This window comes from Myiozetetes cayanensis, unplaced genomic scaffold (genome assembly GCF_022539395.1).
Source record: "Myiozetetes cayanensis isolate MyiCay16 unplaced genomic scaffold, myiCay2020 scf2-11, whole genome shotgun sequence".
Lineage (NCBI taxonomy): Eukaryota > Metazoa > Chordata > Aves > Passeriformes > Tyrannidae > Myiozetetes > Myiozetetes cayanensis.
Genome location: NW_026087411.1, coordinates 46,402,613 through 46,427,497, shown reverse-complemented (window position 1 = coordinate 46,427,497; position 24,885 = coordinate 46,402,613). Strand labels below are relative to the sequence as shown.

The window sequence follows — 24,885 nt, the reverse complement described above, 5'->3', positions numbered from 1 at the left end:
AGGGGGAATCTGGTAACTGAGATATGAGAAGTATTAATGCAACCTTCCTCCCAGATTAGTCAACCCTGTTTCTCAAAGAAGCACTGATATGCAAAATAGATTCAACACAAAATATTCAACCCCTGCTACAAGGGAATGACACAATGTCTGAAGCATGTGTAAGTAGTAGTTTAAGAGAAGTATGGGGTAGGAATACAGTTTAAAGGCAAACCTTTTTTTCAAACTAATTGTTCACAAAACTTTTGAAGTAGTCACTTGTACATGTTTATATTCATTTAAATTTTTTGACAGTTAAATTATATTTCTGTCCTGCTTTATAATATCAGGAAGTAGTCCCAAGTAGGAAAATACGCCTAAAGTCATACTTCAACAAAACTTTAGACTTTCCAAGTCTTTGCTCTTGCTAAAGACCCAGTTACACACACAGCTTGTAAATATTAGCCTAACTTGAAGCATTTCAGCTTCAAGTAAGTCAATGGAACTACACATTCATCTGGAATACATGAAAACCTTACACAATCTGCAACTTCAATTTATTTTCAACCTTTAAAAACTTATCCACTGATCTTTATATTATTTGCTAATGGGCTTTGGAGCTTGGATTTTCTTTGCCGTTTAATTTGATTTTACTTTTGTTTGAATTAAACAGGAAGAAAAATTTATTTCAATATAGAAGTCTTGAAATATATCTCCTTACTTCAGAACGTCTTCTGCATGCAGTTAAAAGAATATTGACAACTAACAACTCCAGAACAGGTAAACTATGGGCAAGGAAACACACACACACAGAAAAATAATTTTTGACAAAAGTACTTACCACCATAATAAAATATTATTTTGGGTCACAAACAAAAAGAGTAATATACATATTAAGCTCTAAAACACTTGAACTAGGTTTAGACTTTTTTTTTCCTAAACAATATCTGTTTGATTATTCTAATTACTTTTCATAATACCTCACAATGGTTCTTGTCATGAAAGCAACTTAATGAAGATAGAAATTAATAAAGCAATGCAATCCTTATTCCATGGAAAGACAGACAGACAGACAGCCAAGTTAAAAATAGTCAAGAGTCTTGTGTTACATTCCCAAAATACTTTTGCCGGATTACTAGGAAAATTACTTTTCTGTACTTCTGTTTATCAGCCCCAAAACTGCTTTAAGGAAACTCTTCTACTAATTAAATTTATTATGTGCTTCAGTGTTGCTGAATGGAGAACATTATGGAACATGAAAATACTGTTTAAAATAACAAAAGAAAATATTGCCACTCTCCAAAGCTATTCATGGAAAGACTCTCTGCTTCACTAAACTGCAATTAAAGACACAGTAAATCTTAATATTAAATGTAAACAGAACAGAGGGGAAAAAAAAATCCCTCAAGATTATATGCCAAGTATTTGTTCAGAAGAAATGCTGAAGATTAAAGAATAAAACAATTATTCAAAACAAATGTTGAATGTAAGCGTTGAGACTAGCAGTACAGTAAAACTAACCCCCCCTTACAAAATGTTCACCCTTGCAAAATCAAAAGTTATCAAAGCTCACAATTCACAGTTCAACAAAATCAACACAACATTCTACATCTGTAGGCCTGAGACATCAGTGCTGGGATGGGAGTTTGGAAATACAGGGAGAGATGGGACTCTGGAAAACTCGATATGCTGAGTGTCTGACAGTTCTGGATTAGTGTGGACTCCATTTCCACATTTTTTTTTTCTGTAGTAATGCACATTCCAATTGTTTAAAGGCCTTAAAAAGTAACAAAAACTGAGTTTCCAGTTGCATATAGAAGTTTATGTTACCTGGTTTACATTCTAAAAATACACCATCCATTAATATTTATTTGTTACATCTGCTTTTTTATGCCAGGGCATATACCTATGAAGTTATCATGACAGATAACCCATCAGCACAGCACAAGCTGCTTCCCAACTACTTCCAGCAATGAAATTACTGAAAGTAAAATATAAGGAGGAAATGTTTAGCTGTTTTTCACTCTACACCCTTGCATTTCATCAGGCATGTAAATGTAGCTATTCATTTATTTAGTCCTTCACCCAGTGTTTGATAGCTTAAGGAAGGAAATTTGCTGGATTCTTTTTAACCCAAATCACTTATGTTCCAGGGTTAATCTCTGAACAGGTGTAGAGACCTTGGAGCCAGTCAGTTTAGGACTAACACTCCAATTTAGCTGTAGACTGTAAAATTCATACAAACAGTTATTACTACTTAAAATTGATATCAAAATGTCTCTCTAAACTTAACTTACACCATATGAGACAATACTTTTAAAATATTAACTTTATAAAAAACTTTATAGAATAACAAAAAAAACTTTACAGAATAACAAAAAGAATGGGCAAAAATTTATGCAGCCTACATCACTATCTGAACACGTCCAAAATATTTTAAAATAGAAGAAATAACATTATTCCTCCTTTTTGCACTTTTATTATTTGGTACCAAAAAAAAAAAAAAAATCTGATTAATGCCTTTTTTTTTTTTTTTAAGTATTTCTGTTCAGCAATAAGGATGTCTACAAATTACTGCAAAAGCCGAATCAAAATTTAGTGCTTTTCTTAGTTCTGAAAGTGAGTAGTTTTATGGTCACCTTCTACTGCAGTGAGTACCTTTAGATCATTTTCTTGCCTAAAGGCATAGGTCCCATGAAATTGTGAACATTCTATTTAACACTATAAATGTCTTCCTTTTGGCAGTGTATCTGATAGATTGTTATTCAGAGAAGGGAGCAGGCATCACTCTTACACAGTCTGTCCTATTCTTCACTCCTGTTATCGCTTTTGTATCACACAACATCATAAAAAGTGCACGAGGGAAGAAAAGGTTCAAAGACACATGGTCACTGTTAGCTACTTTTTATGAAACTCAAGGAGAAAATGCTGAAATTTATCAAAAAAATAATCTTCTTTGATCTTTCACCAAAAGTATATCTCTGTAAATTCTGCCTTTTCAAACAAAACAGAGGTTTACATACCCCTAACTGCTGATGATAAGCAAACTGTCTTCTATATGATCAAGTAACCAGTACAAGTAAGACCAAAAACAAAACCACCACAGAGAAGGCAGGGTGTTGAAAATAAAAAGGCCTAGAAGAAACTTTATCCTTTTGATACATATCCAGTTTATTGCACTGTCAGAAAAAAAAAAAAAAAAAACTTTGCTCTTTCTTAAGAAGTACCAAGGTAGCCTACACCTCAGCTGATATATACCACACACACATGAAAATACAGGTTCCTACCCTTGCTTCTCATTCTATGCTGTGTAGGTTGGCTAAAACTCCTAAGGAACCTCAGCGTTATACTTTTCTCCCATTTCTTAATAAGCTAAAAAATAAGATGAGGGCCTTAAAGTATTTTTCCCCTGAATACCCACATGTGTGTTTATTTAGGACTGATAGGCAAAGCCATTTATGAATGTTTCGTAGCCACTGAAGATAGTTTTATTTTTTTTTACATTAACAGTACACTTAATTGTCTTTTCAACTGTATCACCATAATCATCCCCCTGAAAGAGAGAAAACTTCAATGTCATTGTGGGACACGTCAGTGATAATGCTTCATTTGCTTTTAAAAATGAAAAGTTAAGTAGATATTCAGATATTTCAGACTGAAAGAAATCCACTTCAGAACAGCTATGAAATCAAATATTTCTTCTAGGGTGTTCTGGGAAAGACTGGGCTCAACTCTGGGCAGAGACAATTTCATGTTTCCACATCCCAGAATAACTACAGGCAGTGGCTTTTCAGGCCATAGGAATATCTCAGGGGTTAAAGCAAATAAATAAATCTAAAACATCACGTGTTTTAAAAGCACCACTTTTAAAGTTCAGTAAGTAAAAATTGTTATAAAATTGTTTGAATTATATTGGCTAACCAGTATGAGAAGGTTTTACAGCCAACGAAGAGGTTTAATTAGAGGTTTAATTCCTAAGTGATTTTGTGATAGACTCATGAATGCATTGTAAATACAAGACTGCTACACTTTCTTCAGTGAGCCAATATTACTTTGACTTGCTCAAAATAGTGGCAGTTCCCCTATGAACCTCACCGGGTATTACCAAGAACCTCAGATCAGGTACTGAGCGCGATGAGCATCACCTACTACCATTTACTTGGTGAATGATACTCTGCATGGTTTGGTTTTACTAAGCCAAGACTCCAAGACCAGCTGATCAAAGGAAGAAAATTATTAACCATAATTAGATTTTTGCAAAAGAATTGGGTTAAGAGTAAAAACAAAAACTCTAGGTAAATAAAACAAAAGCTATAGAGTTACCTATATTTCAGACAAGCAAATTCTTCTGTCTCCTTTATGCTTGGAGTCCATCTGGAACTGTTACTGCAATACTTGCAGCTGAGAAGCTACCCTTAGGCGCTGCTCCTGTCATCAACACTAATTCCTTTTAAGATACTTTCCATTCAAGAATATTTCTCTATTATTTGAGATTCCAATCAAAATAAAACCTTTTCTTGGTGGATTTCCTGTGATTCTTAAACTTGATGCTTGATCATCACTGTCAGTTATGCAAACACTCTTCCAAAGGGCAGATATCTTCCCTAAACCAAAAAATGCAACCACCCCTGAAGCACAGCTAACTGGATCCCCTCCTAGGCAAACAGTGGACAGATACAGCTCTCATGGGCTGCCTCAGTGGTTAGAGACAAAGAAACTGTTAACTCATTTTGAGGGAAAGGACTTGTGCATAGTATTAGATTAGCATTCGAACTGTACAGTCTAAGTCCTTAAGCACTGTTTTAGTATTAAAGAAATATATAAAATGATTGTTACAAAATGTAGCAATGCATGTGATTCATTGCTAATTCTGTTTAAAGCTTAAGCAGAACAATATGCAAGGTTATTAGGTGACAGTGAATTTGAAGGCCTTTAGCATAGATTATAGGAATACTGTCATGCAACTCTTAAATATATTGGTCACTTCAATCATTCACATACCAATACTAACATGAATCTTTAAAAAGCAAAATCACTACACTCAGAAAACGTTTCTTTCTCACAAGAAAAAACCACAAACTTCTTAATTTTTCCTTTTTAAAAGAAAAGATCCTTTGAAAAACTCAACACCTGATCTCAGACCTACATGTTCAGAATGGAATCAGAAAAATCGGTAAGAACGAAAACAAAGGCATATCACCAATAACAGTAGACTTTATAAACATTTTTACACAAATTTTCACAGCCTTTCCATTTTCAAATCCACAGAATCCCTGTTGTAGAACATGCAGGAGAATGGCAGTCCACAGATGCTGTCAAAAGTGTGAACTTTGAAAGAATAACTTTATGGGACGCAAAGAGAAAAACTGAGCAGTCCAGGGGAGACCAAATATTATATAATAAATCTTGTTGATATGTTGCTATTAAGCTAACCTCAAAGATAAGTTAAAACATCTTCTGATGTGAAGAAGGACAATATATTACATTTCAATGTCTGTAAGTAGTATTTATTTACTTAATTTGGCAAGAGACAAAAGCAGCCTAAAAATGTAGAAATATAAGCATCTCTCTAATATCTGCTTTCTGACCAAACCACTCTGCACTTCTCAAAATGCCTCTGGCTAAGAAGAGATGTTATTCATAACAAAAGCTCTTCAGGATGAGTATCTTTTGCCAAGTCTTCACTGAGGCTCTCAGAGTATGTTTGGTCTTGGTGAGAACACCGAGTTTGATATGTGTGAAGGGGGGGTGGTGGTGGAAGGGAGTTAACTTTTTAAATTATTATTAAATTTTTGAGACAAGCATCAGTCAGGGGAAGAAATGTTAGCCTCCTGCATTTTTCCAAATTTTCTTTTATTTTATTTTCAAAAATAGCACTCACAATCTAAGTGTCCAAGTGACTAAAACCCACATATTTCAGAGAAAGAAGTGTTAATACCTCTTTATAATATCTCCTTTTTATTCTTGGTTGACTTGAATAAGGTTCATGTAAGAAAAACATTAAATACATAGTTCCACTTCTTTCTCTCAGAATCAGATATATTCACCAGATCATTTATTCAGTTGGGAATATCAAGAACAATTTGTTGCATATCAATTATTTGAATAGGAAGCCTTTGATATGGAAAGTACTTTGAGTGTAGATGGATTATCGGACAGGAAATGTACATGTTATCACATGCTTTACAAGACCTAGTGTTGTACTCCTGACCAAGTCATCTAAAAGCAAGTTTAGGCATATAAAAATGTATTTAAAATATCATCAGAAATTTTATCAGACATTTGCAAGGCATACAAAAATAGGAACAGTCTCTGTCATCATACCCAGATCCCACTTTTTTTCCACATTCTTAAAAAAACCCCATGAACAAAAAACAAGTAAAAAAATTTTGTTTATGTATTTATTCCCCTTGTCAGGGGACAACATTTTATCTTTCATATTCCAGAATTCACTGGAAGAACAGAGTTATTCATAACAGGTCAGCTATAGTACCATTCAGTTTTATTCAGCCATCTAATGTGATATAACCAAGATTATTGATGATTGAAAAGATCTTTTTATCCATTTCTGAGAGAGACATCACTTGTTATATATTATTTTCAGTGATTTATACCAATAAGTTGTTTCTGCAGAGTGGTGCATACAGCTTGCGTATCTATTATCTCCACTAAAAAAACCCCAAGCCAGCTATTAATTTTCAGTTATTGATTTGCATTAAAATCTAAAAAGAGGAAATGGATATATTTAACTGGCATGATGGATTATTAATTATACAAATTTATAATGACATCTGTCCTCTGGAGATAACATGCAACTATAGTTTTGTAGGACTTTTGTGTCTAAGGAAAGCAACAAGAAATGCAGTACCTATTATGCATTATCCTTTCTCTGTCTACTAGAAAGGACACAGTGAAAACACAGCACAAGTGCCTTCAGAATCCCTTAGCTGCTGCTGCCCACACAATACTACTTCAACCACACAGGAAAGTACTCTGTGTGAAAGTGCCTTTTCACATTTTTAACAGCAACATTTCTCATTTGCTTTGCTTGTCTAAAAGTAACCACACACTGTACGTGCTTCATTCCTCTGCAAGTGGTGACCTGAGCTCAAACAACCCTGTCACTAGTTCTGCTGTCATTTCTTCAAGTAGCAATATTTCCACGACACAAACACAGAATGATCATCACGTTCCAGTTCTTCTATCACCCATTTTCTCAAAGTATAGACAAAGAAATGAGGGCTGTAAGGCATCCTGACTCCTTATAAAATGGATCTTTGCCTAGAATGTTACATTGTAGTGGAATCAAAGGCCCTTTAGACATCTGGTCCATCACCAGAAATGCATAACTAAAAGGTTACAGGTACCACAACGTCTGCAGCTTGTAAAAATACAGTGAGGTAGTTGTAAGTAAATGACTTCAATTAGAATGGCTATGCTTTCATATAAAATAATATGAAAGCTTTACACATCCCTTTCTCTTAAAGAATGCAAACTCTCCCCTTCCCTTCTCTTAACTTTTTTCACCCATACATCCATCCAACACAATCTCTGAACAATACAAACTTTTAGGCTGAACCAAGACTGCAGCTGTCAGGAAGATTAAACTACCTAGCCCAGCCTCCAGAACCCAACCCAAACTGTTCTGTTGAATCCGTTCACCAGCGTGTATGAAACAGATTACTTTGTAAAAGTTCCTTTTAATTACTTGAACCACAGAAGAAGCCTCAGTTTCAGAGTAGCTACTTACAATATATTATAATCATCATATCCTGAATATTAGTGCTGATTTCTAGACTTAAACTTTCCCATCAGTCGCTTTTAGAGTAGAATCCAACTGTCTAAATTTGTTATCAAGTGTTTCCTGTAGAGAATAAACCCTTTACTTTGAGCTTAATTTCCTCTGGCAATTTGATTTGAATTTTTATGTGAAGAAAAGCCACAAAAAGGGCTCAAGGAGGGAAGAAACCAGAATACTACATGATAACAGATCCTCAGGCTGTGCTTCTTATGGCACAAAAAATTGCTTCCAATTTCAGGTTTGAGTGATTTGTTTATTTTCCAACCATGTTAGCAAGCACTTGGGATAAACACTGATCAAGAATTCAAAATGACTACAGAATAAATCCAAAATATACAAGAAACAGCACTCCCATACTTGAGTTGTAAATATTGTACAGCTGACATTACATTGTAAGGTCTCCCAAAGAATCTTGAGTTTCAGAGAAAAGCCCACAGAATTAACAAATCTAAATATCTAAGTAAATTATGTAATTTCTTTAATTGACTGTTACTTTTTCTTGAGTATTCTATATGACAGGACCGATTCCATGGGTCTAGTCTGTAAACATTGATGTATTTCTGCAATATATGCAGTATATTCCTATCCATCTGATCCTATTACAACTGAAAAAAATTGAGTATTTTCCACCCCTTGATACTGAAGAAACCGGGCAGGTTCAAAGCTTAGAAAAAAGGTATTTTTAACGCAACATCCATTTAAAAAAATGTCTGTTATTTTTGGTTTTAGGTTTTCAGCCTTTAGCTAATATCACCTGTGTCCTAGAGCCTCACATCCATCCATTAACCATATAGATGATCTACAAGTCTGTAACATGGCTGAAAGACAGTACTAAGACACCTTTCATTTAGCACTATGGTTGCCTCTGGGGGAGCATCAGTATTTATGTGATGACACTGGGCAGACAGAATTAGGCTGTAATACTACAGGAGTGGCTCTTTGCTTCATCTCTGTGCCTCAGCTTTGAAAAATTGGATGGTTTGTTCTGTCATCTTTCCAATGCTGGCCATAGATCAGGATATGAATGAGAACAAACCAGCCAAGACACTGCCCAGTTATGATGGAAACAGTGACAGGAGGAAAGGGAAGAAAGGGCAGAAATGTTATTCTCTCCCTCTGTACAAGGTATGCTTCCCTTCTCTGAAGATTCAAAAATGTACTAGGGAATGTTTGGCACCTCCTGAATATTCTTTGAATAGGCAGTGGGTTTTTTTTTTTTTAATACTATTTGCCACTCAGTAGCTTGTTGCTTTTCTTTTGAAGTATGTTTTGTCATGACAATACATTCTGTTAGCACACCTACAGCTATGCTGTCCTCAGTCCGAATAGAGTGCTACTGACTTATTGGGGTTTATGCTACTAATGTTCTCCATTCTACAAAAAAGCTAAAGAGCAGGTCTTGTGTCTCAGCAACACACACAGAGGTAATATCTAACCCATAGAGAGTGAGACACATTAAACCCTAAGGTTTGAGGAAATTCTGCAGAGGTTTTCCAGTAATTATTTTTTCAGGTTAGTCCAGTTGCCAGCGTTGATGAGGTTGGCTGTAAATTTAAATGTGTTTGTTTGGATTTTTTCCTTTCCCCTGAATCCCTGGTTTAAATCTTCTACATGGACTGAGCAGTCAGATGGAATATTTGTTCTATATCACACAAAATGAGGCTTTCGTAAAACAAAAAGCAACTAAAATACCCTGTATGATTCCCAAAACATGATACGCAGAAAAGGAAGAATGATGTTAAATACAGTCACTTTAATAGATAGATGTGAATACTTGATTCATACTGCCATCATCCAAGGAGGGGAGAGGACTATATACATGTTTAGTTAATTTTATTGGTTTAAACTAAGTAAAATCTGTACATAACTCTTCACATAAGGAACATTACACAACTGTTTCTTTCACTTCTGTGCAATGAGATAAAGAGGTTTCATTAGCAAGATAAGCATTTTAGACAGTTTTAAAAAGCAAAATTTGAACTACAGACACACCTCTAGCAGAAACACCTCACAAACCTATTAAAACTTTCAGTATATAAATGCATAACTTGTCACTTCAAACTTAGGAAATAAAATACATGACCAGTGTTTCACAAGACACATACATTAAAAAACCCCAAATGTAGCTTTCCCTGGAGGTTCTTAAAAGTTACTAAATATTCTTGAAAGGTACAGAGGGCTGCAGGAAATGAAGTGGTTAGAAGGGACAAAGAAATAAAGCCCACAAAAAAATTGCCCTCCAAAACAACTCTTTTGGTTAACTTTGTACTGCAAAATCACTAAAGCTCTGCACCAAACTGACTTTGGCGTTTAGCTTTATGCTGTCTGTTGTCCTTTTTTCAAATCTATTTTCTATATGTAATATATATGGATGAGTTAGATGCAATATATACACAGGATGAGCTAGAAAATGTAAGTCACAGTGGGAAATTCATTAGCTCCTGTATAATCTTGTAAGGAAAAAAAATAAATCTCTCTTTGCATACTCTTACCTATAGTTTACAGCATCAGAAATCTAAAAAATACAGTAAATAAGTTAAACAACTTTTAACACAACAAACTTATTTCATGTACATACCAGAACAGAAGAGGTCAACATTTATCAATAGATGACAGCACAGTGTCAGATTTGAAAGGGTATTTTCTATTCTTAAAACTGAAAGATGTGACAATTTTTCCTTTAAGACAATTTAATACATAGATATATTATCTAGTGTAGATGGTTATTTACATAACTTTAATATAATGCTGATGTTGCCTTGATAGACTGCTTTCACTAATGTGACTTAATTTTTTTTTCCAACAAGCCATTTTATATTTACACCATCTTCACTGTAAAAACGTGGAGAAAAAAAAAACCTTAGTTTTTTCTAAATTAAAAACAAACAAACAAGCACACACCAAAACAAAGCAGAAGAGAATAAGGTTACATCTACACTACAACAGCTTACTGTTACAGAATATCCAAGAGCATTTTTGGGTGACTGAACAAAGTCATCCATATAGCTTCAGTGTTAAGCAAGGTCTGTGACATTTTGTAGACTGTGCCAACTAATATCTCACACAAGCAGTGTTAAGGGGTGGGCACACCCAGGCACAGCCCATGGTTGCATCCCTGTTTTGGGGACAGAGAAAACTTACTAGCTGTAGACAAGCTATGCTGGGCCATTTGGCCTTCAAGTATGAGGAAATTTACCAGCAACATTTGATCTTGTGGTCCCCCTAAGAATACTAAAAGGGGCATTGTTTGCATCTCTCTCTAATTCTGGAAACACACTATCTTCCTAACTGATGCTAATTCCCAGTCCAGTTTCCTGTAGTCTTCTGAGCTGCCAGGCAACTGATGGCAGGACTCTTCTACCCTTCTCCATTGCAAACACCTTCTGCTCCCTGATTTCTCTAAGTAGGTTCCTACCAATAGAAAGAGCTGTAAAAGAATTTGCGTAAATAAAAATTCATGCAGTCTCTGATAAAAAAGTAATTTTGTTTGAAAATGTGACTAAAATAGGTTTATGTGACAGCAGTGTCTTTAAATGACAGCATGAATGGTGCATGAATGGTATAAAACATTTTCTACAGACAACACAGATTAAGTTCTGCATCTGACATTTCAAAAATTATTTTTATTGTAAGATTTGTGTTAGAAACTAAAACTGCCAAAGTTTAAACTTGCAAATTACCTCAAAAATTTACTTTTTGAAAAAACACAACAAAAAACCCCCCACAACTTTTAAAGGTATTTATTACTAAACTATTTTACTTCAATTTTATATAGGGAAAAAGGATAATCTGGAAGATACAGATGCACGACCAAAATCATTGCCTTGTAATGTTCTACCAGAAAAATAGAAGAAACAGACACATTATTACGCACGTTAAACAAAACAATTGTCTAGATGTGTTTGTCTTATTCACAGAATTTCAAACACACCATGTTGAGTCCCCAGTGTTGCAAGTACATGGGTCCTTATGGTTATTGGGCGCACCACAGTGACGTGACAGCGTTCACATAAACCACCATGAACTCACGCTCTCCAGAGCACCAGCACCACTGACAAAATGACTAGTGAAAATTAAAGCTGACCCTGACTTACTGGCATGTGGTGGCAGAGCCAGACACAGAAACACTGATCGGTTTTGCTTCTCTTCCTGGGTAGGATGTGCAGCTTGCAGAGGTAACTGAGCCAACAAGATGAATTTGGTCTCACAAATGTTGTGTTCACACAAACATAACTAGTCGATCATAACATTTATTATGAAAAATTTTTCTTCAGACTCCAAAACTCTCCCACTGACGGCATAAGCAATTAATCAGCTAGTGTTCACCAAGCATTGCCATGAGCTTACCACTGCCTTTGCAGGTCCCTGACCGCTACTCTTTCTGCACAGCCATTATCTCATTTATTAGGAGCAATGTTCACTAAGTGAGCTTACAATTTGAAAACAAACCTTTCCTCATAGAGCTTATATGCTCATGAATATATAGCACACAGGTAAGAAGCCCTTGGGTAAGTACTTTGTGTAAAATAATCCCTTTGGAGTAAATTGTAGTTAAAATGAGAATTACAACTGTCTGTAAAACACACGCTTCATTCAAATGTTTGGGCCTCTAAATTATAAAAAATGTGTCCTTCCAGTTTCAGAGAGAAGTTACAGCTAGATGTCCAATATTGTTTTGCCTTGCCTGCTTCACTTGTTTACAGTCTTAACTATGACACTATGACCCAGTCTTGAGGAAACAAACTTCATCACTCCTAAAACAGTCTCTAACATATAAAAGATGATTCATCCCTTAATATGACAAGTAGTCCGTCCAGTCACTTTTTTCAGATTCACAACAGGACATGGCCTGGTAGCACCCTGAAAAACACACACAGAAAGTAGAAAACCTGTATTCAGGTCCTTCCTGAGCACACAGAGCTCTCAACTCAGCTCCTAGGAGAGTGGGTATGCAACTGCTTTCCTAGAGACACAAATACCTAGCTCATGTGCTCAATATTTTATTGAGCCTGACATGAAAATTCTTAATTAGTGCAGAAGGTAGAGACTGGAATGTGGATGGTACAGCCCAGGGCCAATATTCACTACACACAAGACTATAATCTGCAAAAGAAACTAAGCCCAAAAGAAGATCCCCTGTGTGCTACTCCCGTTGGTTATTTTGGAATACTTAAGACAAAAAGTAAAGAAGCCACAAGCACTCTCAGTCCCAAGCCCAACAGGGTGGTGGTGCCCTTTTGCAGTAACTAAGAGGTAAAGCACCTTTTTCAGCCTGGACTGAATGAAACAAGCAGCAAGTGTTTCACTTATACCAGAAGACCATGCTCAATAGAAGTGAATTTCAGAGAAACACACACTCCCTCTAAACTACACAGGTTTGGATTCCTGCACTGACTGTTTTCATGAACAAGATGTGGGCTCTGCATTTACCTTATTCGAGGCTGGGAGTGGGTGCTTTTTTGGGGGTGGTTGGTTAGGTGGGGTTTTTTTGCATGGGTAAGAGGATAATATGGACCAAATGTTTTCCAGCATGGTTCTTCTCTCAGTCATATACTTTACATATTTATTTCTGTATATTTTCAAGGAATACTTATGACTTTTACAGTTACCTACTGTACAAATGTATCAGGTCAGGTTTCTCTGGGCTAGAAAATCAGTTGAAAGAGATCCTCAGAGAATTCCAGCTATACAAATGTTCCAACAAAAACTGTAAATTACAATAATTAAGTTATCACAACAAATCCTTATTGACAAGTTACTGATCCTGTAAGCAATGGACTATTACTTACCAGTGTTTAAGCTTCCAGAAATCAATCTGTTTGTAGGTGCCACCTTTAACACACTTAAAAGTCACAGCACCTTTAACAGATATCTCCACGGTGAATTTTTTTATTTTTCTCTTTTGCAACCTCAAATTCACGTGGAGTCAATATTTCTGTTCCTAAAGAATAAGAAGTGCACAATTCTAGTTCCTCCTAAAGGTGGTGTTTGGTGAAAAATTACTTCATAGTAATTACCACACAAGCACTAGAAAAATCTGACTTTTCTTTAAAGGAAAAGACAATAAAATACACTGATGCAACTTGAAGGCTTCTGTGCCAGTTCTGATGTTGCAATGGTGGGCTAACAAGAGCGTGAAACAGCTTTCTTTATGTATCACATGGAAGAGAAACACTTTTCACTAGAACACTTTTCCTCATCTCCTGGCAGCACCTTAAACGTCTGTAGCTTTTGAGAACAACTTGTAACCACATACACTGAAGTACCACAATGGCAAAACTCAAACATTTCATTCTAGAATGCCCTAAACATTTACTGAAGTACCAAAGAACTGCTATGATGTACAGTACAACTGATCAGGAGAAGTAATTACTCTGAAATATGATATTTCACAAATATTTGAAAGACAACTCTTGCAATGTTTACTGTCAAAGACTGTGGATAATGCACTCTTGAGAAGTTCTTGCTTCTCTAAAATTGTATGTTTCTAACCATCCACTGTGCTCAAGCAAGGGAAATACTTCACTTCCAAGCATCCTCCCAGCAAATAGGCCAAAGTACTGAGTATTTCTACTGACACAGTAAAAGCTTCACTAAAGCATTTTAATATATTTATACAATTAATTATTATGCATTCAAGTTGATGTCCCAAATGGGCATGTGGTTCAAGCATGCAGCATTGTTAACCTCACAAGACTATTTTTATATTTAAAGCTGGTGATACATGTTAAGTATCTTCCTGAGTTGGGCCATTAAGGCAGAAAATAGAATCCAAAAGAGATATTTTATTAAAATTTAAACCTTCTAGACTCAAAACAACTGAAGTTTTGCTTATATCTGGCTTCTCTGAGCTAGAAATACATGTTGTATAACAAATACAACCCCTTTTGCCTTGCCATTCTGATGGCAGCTATTTGAGAATAAGCCATGGCATCAGCATGAACCACAAGAGATAAAGCCCATAATATGTTGCAGCAGTTCCAACATAAATTACCTTGCATAAATTACCTCTCACCCCTGGTGAGAGAAACTCACAGGTGACACCACTGACTACATTATCTGACATTACCACATCCTATAAACAGTGCGTGCTTATTTTGAATTTAGTTCTGATTTGTAAAAATGAGCTAATTTCATAAAGTACACGCACAGCAGTAGATGACACAAATTCAAGAGTTTACAAACTGGTCCCAAATCAGTTACAGATGCAATTTGTTAGAAACAGCCCAAAAACAGAGTAGACAATTGTTAATCAAAATTTAATACCTTCCCATTTTAGAGTCTCAGACCAGAACACTGAGCATGGAAACCACAGGTGAGAAACAGATTTTACGCCAAGGTAAATTTTACGGCAGCTTTTAGATCTAACAGAATATCTCACATAGCGTGTCAGCCTGAAAACTGACACAGTTATTAAACACTCAATAACAGTACTTGCCACATGTGAATGAAGAAATTGTGCTCTTGCATATAAACACTGCCTGACATTTGAGGAGAGACTCCTCTATAACCACGCTGTAACCTAACAAAATCACCTTCATCTGATTGGATTGCTGACAGATGATTGCAGGAATATGTTGCATGCTTGAGCAGATATCCAAGGTTTCAATCATCAGTAATGAATTTGCAACAGCTGCAGACAGTAACATACTGTTTGTATGTCATGTGCAGTGAGCAACAAAAGGTTCAGTGAAAGTGTTACTGCAATTCATTGAATTACAAAAAGATATCCCTGAACACATCAGACACATTGCCACAGTACGTGTAGAAATACGTATCAAACAAGCTGCATTTGAAAGAAAATGCGGGTCTGATTTGTTACACAAGCAACAGAGTAAGCACAATATCAGGATTTGGAACTGACCCTACTGTATCCTCTTGAGTTTGTTTCTTCAGTTTCAATATTTCATTCATAGGTTTCAATTATTGCTTCCCAACTTATTCAGGTCCCTGAATGCCTGTATGCTTCCCAAAAATTCAAATAGAACAAATACATGAATGGTATAATGGTCTCAAATTATATGTGGAAATTACTTGTGGGCAACATAAAAGATACACAGAGCAACTGTAACACTGCTCTCACTACAGGGTCAAGACCATATAATGGCAGTAACACATACCATGTGGGAGTCTCACACACCTCCTTCCCATACCTCTCCCCAATGCATAAAAATGTAACACACCAAATTTGGATTTTCCTTAACTTTTGTATTCACACTAAGTGTAACTAAGACTCAATAAATACATATATATGTAAATTGAAAAAATTTACATAGGTGACAGGAAATATTTTGGTCATATTTATTCTTTCTATCTCAGTCTAATAATCCAGCTTCCTTAAGAAAACTGTTCTGGTAACATCTGGTTATTTCACCACTTTAAATCCTGTAACAGTCCATCCAACCCAATATCTTCTCTCTAGTAGGAAGTTAAAAGAGATGCCTAGAATGTGTGCTAAAAACAATAAAAACCCCACTGAGATAAAACTTAAAATAGTATTTGCTGAGATTACGTTCCTAATCTTCAACAATTTGTTGCTCAGAGACTTCATAAACCAGGAGTCTCTTCACATTTAATAGTTCTCAATGGATTTTTCTCTCATTAGTTTGTCACTTTTTGAACACATTGTAGCGTACACCATATATCATGGAAAAGAATTCTGCAGTTTCATTACGAACCGTGCAAAGAGGAATCTCCCTGTGGTTGTTCTGAACATCACACAACTGGAAAAGAGCATTACATCAGGCCAAAATAGGATGTTATAACCTTATCATGTTAAGTCTTTCTGACAGTCAACACAGCATGGGTACAGAAAGAGTTGCCTGTTGCAGTGCATCATCAGCATGTTTTCCAAACATTTCTAGAAGTAAAATATCTTGAAAATATTAAAGGTGCATTTACATTCAGTTTTGGTTTGCAAATACCAAACTACCTTTCAGCACAGTCAATGGAAATATTACAAGAGCTGTGCATAATCTAGGATTTGGTCAGATGAACACAAACTGTGCTCTCCTCACTTTCTATAACATCACAGCCTTGACACTGACAGTTTCAAGGAGGATATAAAAATGATAATTTATAAAACATTAACTGTTTTTTCAGTGAATCCAGGGGCATCAAAAAATTTGAAGAAAAGCTGTTGACTTTTTAATGTATAGCATCAGTCTTTCCCAAGCTCTCACTGATTCCTGCTACAGGACAAATTGTCATCTCAAACTGCCTCTCATCAAATGATGAAGCTTCTACACTATCTGAAGAATATTTCAAGAACTCTATCACTGAATGAAATGTGAAGTTCTGTTCAAAACAACTGCTTATTTTTAAAAGGCAGTTTTGAAGGGCAATGAAAACCTAGCAGCTGAGCACAATGACACAAATTGCTCATGTAAGACAGAATAAAACACTGAACAAATTCTCTGAAAGCATGCTTAATACTCATGTTTTCAAGGTAAGGTTTTCTGGACCTAAACCACAGGTGCAAAAAGATAATGAGCAACAAAGGTGGTAGTGTTTTTGTTTGTTTTGTGGTTGTTTTTTTTTTTTTTTTTTTGTTATGTGACAGTGTTAACAACCAGAGAACATCCAAAAGAGCAGAGGATTTATTTAATAATAAGCACTACAATCTTCAGCACTCTCTGTTTGATCTTTTAAAAATTGAGACATTTCCACACGTGTAAATAAAAATGGTGGTTTTAGTCCAAGTAAGATGAGCTAAACTTACTGAGACCATTAAGCATAGTGCAAAAATTACTGAGTTCCTTTGGGTTTGCCAGAATGTGTATGAAAATTCCAGCTCAGAAAAACTATTAGCAATTCTTAATTAATGGTGACATGAGAAAATTGACAAACAGTTCCAAAGACCTGCCTTAATCTCAGTTTAAGGACTTCTATGGAGCAAAAAAAGCACATTATTTAAAGAAAGGCTACTTTAAAAAAAAACAGTCAAAAGAAAAATATAATGAATATATAATCAACTTATCTAAATCATACTTGTTACGTTTGCTAGTCATGGGTGGTCCATAAGAAAACATCCAGTATATTGTGCAAATATGAGGAGTGAATAAGTATTCCCTTTTGTTTTTAAAAAAAATTAGGATAGATCTTCATTTCATAAACTACAACTTCTGTTTCTGAAATAAATAATTTAACTTCCCTGTACAGAATTAATTCTATTTTATAATTCAGTTTTTCACCTTTCATTGATTTTTCTGAACTGAGAAGTGGAATAACAGAATTTCTTTATAAAGGAAAAATTGATCTACTCCAGAATGAGGTTACTTTGAGAATATCTGCAAAAAAAAAAAAAAAGATTTAATTATGTTTTCCTAAAGAAGAATCTTTTCTTTCTGTAAAGAAACATAGCAGGAACATATTTTGGAACAACACGCAAAGAACTTCAAAACATATTAAAAAACTTTAAATACTAAGAAAAGTCAACTGTTGTGTATCTTTATTCACGATCAAGCATTTGAGCTAAATACTTTTAATCTCTGATTGCTATTAAGTATATCAATTTAAAGGCCTGTATTAGTATAGTACAATCACAGCACCTTTGCAGGTTATCCCAAAGTGCCAAGGTGCTGTTTTCAGTAGTGTTCCCCTCTTCTCTCCTCCTCAGAAAATGCACTGGTGGCTCAACAAAACCACCCTCGCTTTGGCCTAGTCCCAGAAGTTCGACAAAAGTGGCATAAGTGAAACCTGGTGGGATGAGACCTCTGACTAGAGAGCCCTGCTGGATGGTTACAGGCTCTTCAGAAGAGATAGGCAGGGCAGAAGTGGAGGTGTGGCACTGTATGTAATTGAAGGCTTGGAATATATGGAGCTCACAGTTGGCAATAGCACAGGTAAGAGCCTCTGGGTAAAAATCAAGGGGCCAACAGATCCTGCGGATGTCATCGTAGCAGTGTGCTATAGACCTCCCAGCCAGGACAATCACACCGATGGGACACTTCTAAGTCAACTGCCCCTGTCCTTATGGGAGACTACATCTTGCCAAAAATTAACTGGGAACATCACACAGCTGGTACAACCTAGGCCAGAAGATTACAAAAAACCTGGATGACAGCTTTACGGAATTGTCATCCTAAGCCAACTTAGAAAGACGCCCTCCTTGATCTGCTGCTTGTCAACAGAGTGGATTTCATGAGTGAAGTGGAGATAGGTGACTGCCTTGGCCACAGTGACCACAAAGAGAAAAAGTTTAAAATCTCTGTTGAGAGAGGGAAAAGTACCATCTTGGTCCTGTGCAGGGCCAGGAGTTGGACTTAATGATCCCTGTGGGTCCCTTCCAACTCAGCATATTCTGTGATTCTGTGTGATTTATGGATGATTTAAAATACAGAGCTTTACAGGAACACAACCACGTCATGACACCATTTAGGGTAGCTTTATATGAGATAATCTAGGCAATTATCAACTTGTAAACCTGACACCAGACCTATATACAATAAATAGCTAATATGCTGCTTGATTAATAAAAGAAGGATGCATAATTAGTGTCAACCAACAAGGTTTTATAGTAACTAGACTCTATCAAACTAATTTGACATTTTTATGAGATTACAAACTTAGTGGAACAACATAATAGCAACATGGGAATTTACCCAGATTTATGTGTGGCATCTGATACGGCACTGACATTTTGATTAAGAAACTGGAACACTATGAGATCAGTGTTCGAGACATTTAATTGATAAGTTTCAGAATGTAATTTCCCACACTGAATCATCAAAGGTCTCTTTTTCAAGGTGACTTTCAGTGATCACTTCCTAGCCCTATGCTATTCAAAACATTTGTTAATGATCTGGCATAAAGGAGGTACAAAATCTGGAGGAGTGGAAACAATGAAACTAAAGTCACTGACAAAGCCATATAAATAGCTTATGTGAGATCAAAAACATAATATGCATTTTAAACCAGCCAGAAATGAAGTTACATCCTTAGAAGATGACCTTGCTGGTCATTCTGTCCAGCAAGGCAGTAACTTTGAAATGACTAAGGTTTTTGGTAGATGGTCAGCCAAGCTGGAACCCTCAGGATAATATTATGGTTAAATTGTCTAACCAAAGAGCTGAATATCAACACAAGTAGGCAGAGTGTATCACCTCTGCAGTTGGCACTGGTGGCATCACTACTGTAAAATTGTGCCATATTAGTATTTCCTTTGGTGAATGGATAGGTTTGTGAAGGGAAGAGGCCTTAAAATCAGAAAATTCTCTGAAATTGTTTGCCTATTTGCTCTTGTTGTATCACAAGATAGAAAAGAGAAGAAAACTACAATAATGGTTTTGGTCTACTTGTTATTTAACTTGTATTTATGTTTTATTCCTTTTACTTGCCATGGCACTGTGAATAAAATAATATAACAGTCCCTAAACAGTAAAAGCAATGGCCAGAGTATCTGCTAAATATGAAAGATATTCTCTAACTTGTAGGAAATGTGAATAATTCTCTTCTCCAGAGAATCTCTCTTTGATATATGGAAAATTACGACCTTTTTTGCCTCAGTCTTCACTGGTAAGTGTTCCGGCCCCACTATTCAAGTTGCAGAATGCAAGGGCAAGGATTGGGATAATTAAGAACCATCCACTGTGGGAGATTAGGTTTAAGACCATATAAGGAACCTGAAATTGCACAAGTCCATGAGACCTAATAAGTTGCATCTGTGGGTCCTCAGCTGGATGAAGTTTCTAAAGCATTATCCACCCTTTTTGAGAAGTCCTGGCAGTCCTGTGAAGTTCCCAGTGACGGGAAAAGGGGAAATACAGCTCCCAGTTTAGGAAAGGGAAAAAGGAATGACCCAGGGAACTGCAGGCCAGTCAGTCTCACCTCTGTGCCCATCAAGATCACGGAGTAGATCCTCCTGGAAACTGTCCTAGGGCACACAGAAAATAAGGAGGTGATTGGTGACAGCCAACATGGCCTTACTAAGGGTAAATCTTGCCTGACAAATCTGGTGGCCTTCTATGAAGAGGCTACAGTGCTAGTGGATAAGGAAAGAGCAACTGATGTCATCTACCCGGACTTGCACAAAACATCTGATGCTGTCCCACACAACATCCTTGTCTCTAAACTGGAGAGACATGGATTTTACAGACAGACCACCAGTGGAAAATGAATTGGCTGGATGGCTGTACTCAAAGAGTTGTGTTCAATGGCTTAATGTCCAAGTGGAAAACAGTGATGAGTGGAGTTCCTCAGGAGCTGGCACTAGGACTAGCACTGCTTAACATCTTTGTTGGCAACATGGACAGTGGGATCGAGCACACCCTCAGCAAGTTCATCAAAAGGAGGTTGTAGCCAGGTGGAGGTCAGCCTCTTCTCCCAGGCAACTAGTGAAGAGAGGACATAGCCTTAAGCTGTACCAGGGGCTGTTCAGGTTGGACATCAGGAAGAATTTCTTCCCAGAAAGGGCTGTCAAGCACTGGAACAGACTGCTGTGGTCTAGTTGACAAGGTAGGGATTTATCAAAAGTTGGACTTGACGATCTTGGAAGTCTTTTCCAAACTAAATGATTCTGTGATAATCTTACTCCACAAGTAGGTTGTTACAAGGATTCTTATCTGGTATTTTAATTAGCACTCCTATTCCATCATTCTAATTGTAAATGTTTTTTAATAGCATATGGTATGTGGACCACTCTCTAAAGCATAAGGCAAACTAACATGGTTTCTTGGTATTAAAAAACATCCCAGAATTTTTTAAATTATTCATAGTAATATTATGACATTGAAAATATTGTAACAGCTCCAAGGACAGGCAGGCATGATTCCTTTCACAAATAACCAACCACATCATTGTACACACAGAACAATGAATAAATAATATAGGAATATATCAGAGCCTTCCTATAATGAGGTGGTAGTTCTCTACTATATTCATACTTTGATAACATCACTAAATTTACTACTTTACTCATGATACTCTGGTACAGAATTTATTTCTGTTCCCAACTGAAATCGAGGTCTGAGCTAATCAAAGCAAAATGAGATGAAAACTGAAGCATATTTCATCTGAACGGTGATGTTTGAAAAGAATAGCTTTGGATGCTTGAAAGAAAAAAATCATTTGGTAAGCTGCATATTTAAAGCATACAAGCTAAACACTATTCCCTTGATTTCTTAGTTCAACCTATTTCAGATGAGCACAGACTCCCTGTGGAACAGACTGACTATGAAAAGATCACATAATATCGCTGTCCTCAGTGACAAACCTAATGACAGTAAACAAGCAGGAATAGGAAAAATTTTCATGAGAAATGTTCAAAAATTTAAATATAATAAGAAATAAAACAGCAAGACTCAAATCACACAGGAGGAATGGGAAAAAATAATGGAAAAAGTCACGTAACTAAAAAGTAGAGCATGGCTCCTGTTGCAAACTCTCTGTTCCCAAACATAGCCTCCAACAGTGATGCTACTGCATAGTGGAATCTGACTGTTTAAAATAACATATAATGACCATATGCTCAAAAGGAAACAAACTTGGAATATAAATCTTTGCTCTGGACACAGGAGATCACTATAGAGCTTGATTAGAAGGGTATACTGATATTTAATCCAGTACTCAGAGATGACAGAATCACAGAATAAGTTGAATTGGAAGAAACTCACAAAGATCATTGGGTTCAACTCTTAGCACTGCACAGAACTGCTTCTAAAAGTTCACAGAAGTCCCATTGCTTCTTTTATAAATGGTTTGTTGAAGCCTAACTGGGGACTGGAGAAGAAAAAACCTGCTATTCAGTTGTGATGATGGACATGTGATGCAGCCTTCATCAGGTTTTCATTTTTCCTTATTCCCAATAGCTTAAGCCATATGTGACCTATAATCGCCTTAAACCTTTTCATTATTATCTCTGAGATTTTCTAATCTACATCAACTGGTTTTGCACATCAAGTGAGAATCCCAACAACACAAACAGAACATTAATACTTTTTCCACAGGTTTCATAAGTTCAAAAACACTTGCCCTATATTTTGCCTTGAGGACATAGCAATGTCTTTCAGAAACAGATGCATGTTCACTGGAGTGTAGGACTGATGTGGAGCTGATTCCTATGAAATCACTTGTTCAGTGATTTATAGTGGTGTCACAGCTCTGTCTCTGTCTACCTATGAAAAGAGCCATATTATTTTTGTGGCTCTTGATGGCTTTTAAAAAGCATGAGCCTAAGAAGAGAAAAAAAATGTAATAGTCTTTTTACACACAGGAGTAGAAAAGCCCTCTTTGCAACCAGAAATTCACTTTGTTGAATGATAAACAAAAACATTCCGTATGTACTTTAGAGACCTGTAAAAGTCACTAAGTGTAGAACACTACTTAAGTTGAATATTTCATTTGAATAAGGAAAGGCTGAATAAAGAGTTTAGTATCACATGTATTGTAAAGACAAGCATAAATCCACAAAAACTATATCTGAAATACCCTCAGGACATGTTTCCGTGGTGGACCTGGCAGTACTAGGTTAACAGGTGGACTTGATGCTTTTAAAGGTCTTTTGCAGTCTAAATGATTTTGTGACTCTTAGCTGTAACTAAATTATGCTCATGCAAGAAGAGTACCTGGAAATTCATAGAACCACACCTGTTTTCAACCACACCTGACAGCTACATACAGTGCTTCTGGCTGAAAGTTTTTCGAGACAGCCACCAAAAATACAAAGTTCTCTCTCATTTAGTGAATGGTCCTAATTTGTGAAACAGCTTGTAATACTCCAATTTGATCCTCATTTAAAATGTGTCAATCAGCTGAAGTCAACTCCTTCACTTGCTAATTAATATAATTAAACTTTGTTTTAAGAGTGACTTAAGTCTTCTACAATTGCAGCAACACAAGCATTCACACCAACTTCATCTTTTTGAAGCTGTAGAAGTTCAGAGTGACTGTATTGTTTCTGATGTACAGTAATTATTAGGAAAAAACCAAACAACAGAAAAACCCCAAACCCACTGAGCTCCACTTTGGACAATCTGTGTATTTTGTTAACTGTTTCTCAAAGCACTTGACTATTCATTTTGTTTCATAAACTAGTCTAACATTAAAACTCTGAAATGAACACTGCTTATTACCTTCCCAGGATCCATATTCTCTGTTTAGACCCCATTTTCACCTGTCTTTGTAACATTTTCGTATTTCTGGCTACAGCACAACTTCTCAAGAGCCCACTATCTCAGACTGTGGAGTAACAGCTTAACACCAAAATGAACATGAAAAGAAGCTGTGGGGAAGACCCCAGGCAGCACATGGGACAGATATCCAGTGTCCCAGGTTCTCAAATTTCTCAGTCAGAATTCAGGTATATTTTAAGATATTACAATTGTGACATTTACCTTTTATATTTATTTCTCTCGCAATTTTTTTATCATAATTAGGAATTACAGCTAATTAAAAAAATACTTTTTCCCCTCACTACGAGCTCTAGAGTTGTTGAATTCATGAATAAAGCACAGAGATTAGATCATATGAAAATTTTAATTACATTTATGTTGAGCACACCCACAAAAATTAAGGAGATACGTTTCATGTTTGGGAGCACACTGGAACACGTCGAATCAGTGCCTTTATCATCACAATAATCATCATCTGGCAATCTTTGAAAAATTTTAACTCAACTGAAATTTGATTCCCATTGTTTTCTCATCTTGTCAACTACTATATTTACATTTTTGATACCAAAAGAATTAAAGTTTGTAATTTCTGTCAAGAGACTAATGTCATACCAAAATACAAGTAAATTAGTATTTCAAGGAAAAAATAATTACCTCTTGAACGTAAGTTGCAAACTGGTCTTTATGAGAATTTAAAACTGACAAAAAAACCCAATTTTTAAGCAAAACATGTCTTGAGGAAGAAATAGTGGAGCAATCTTTTTTTTCCCCTTAAGTTTGTTGATAGCTTACAACTAAGAGCTTCAAAGCTTCCTCGTGGAGCTATTTACAAGAGACAAAACATAATTGCACAAACTTTCTCATGAAAATGTAAAAACGAATATTTAATGATAAAATGTGACTTAATTTTTAAAAGATTGTAACAGCCAAGAAAACCTTTAACTAAATCATGGGTCAAACCCTCTAAACTTATCTTTTATTCTATTCCAAACAGTTAGA

General features: G+C 36.0%; 1 protein-coding gene across 1 annotated transcript in view; it reads right to left on the bottom strand.

Moving 5' to 3' along the window:
* Positions 1 to 24,885, bottom strand: part of PRKN (parkin RBR E3 ubiquitin protein ligase) — a 705,198-nt gene that overhangs the window by 351,196 nt on the left and 329,117 nt on the right. The gene's annotated exons all lie outside the window — the stretch shown is intronic.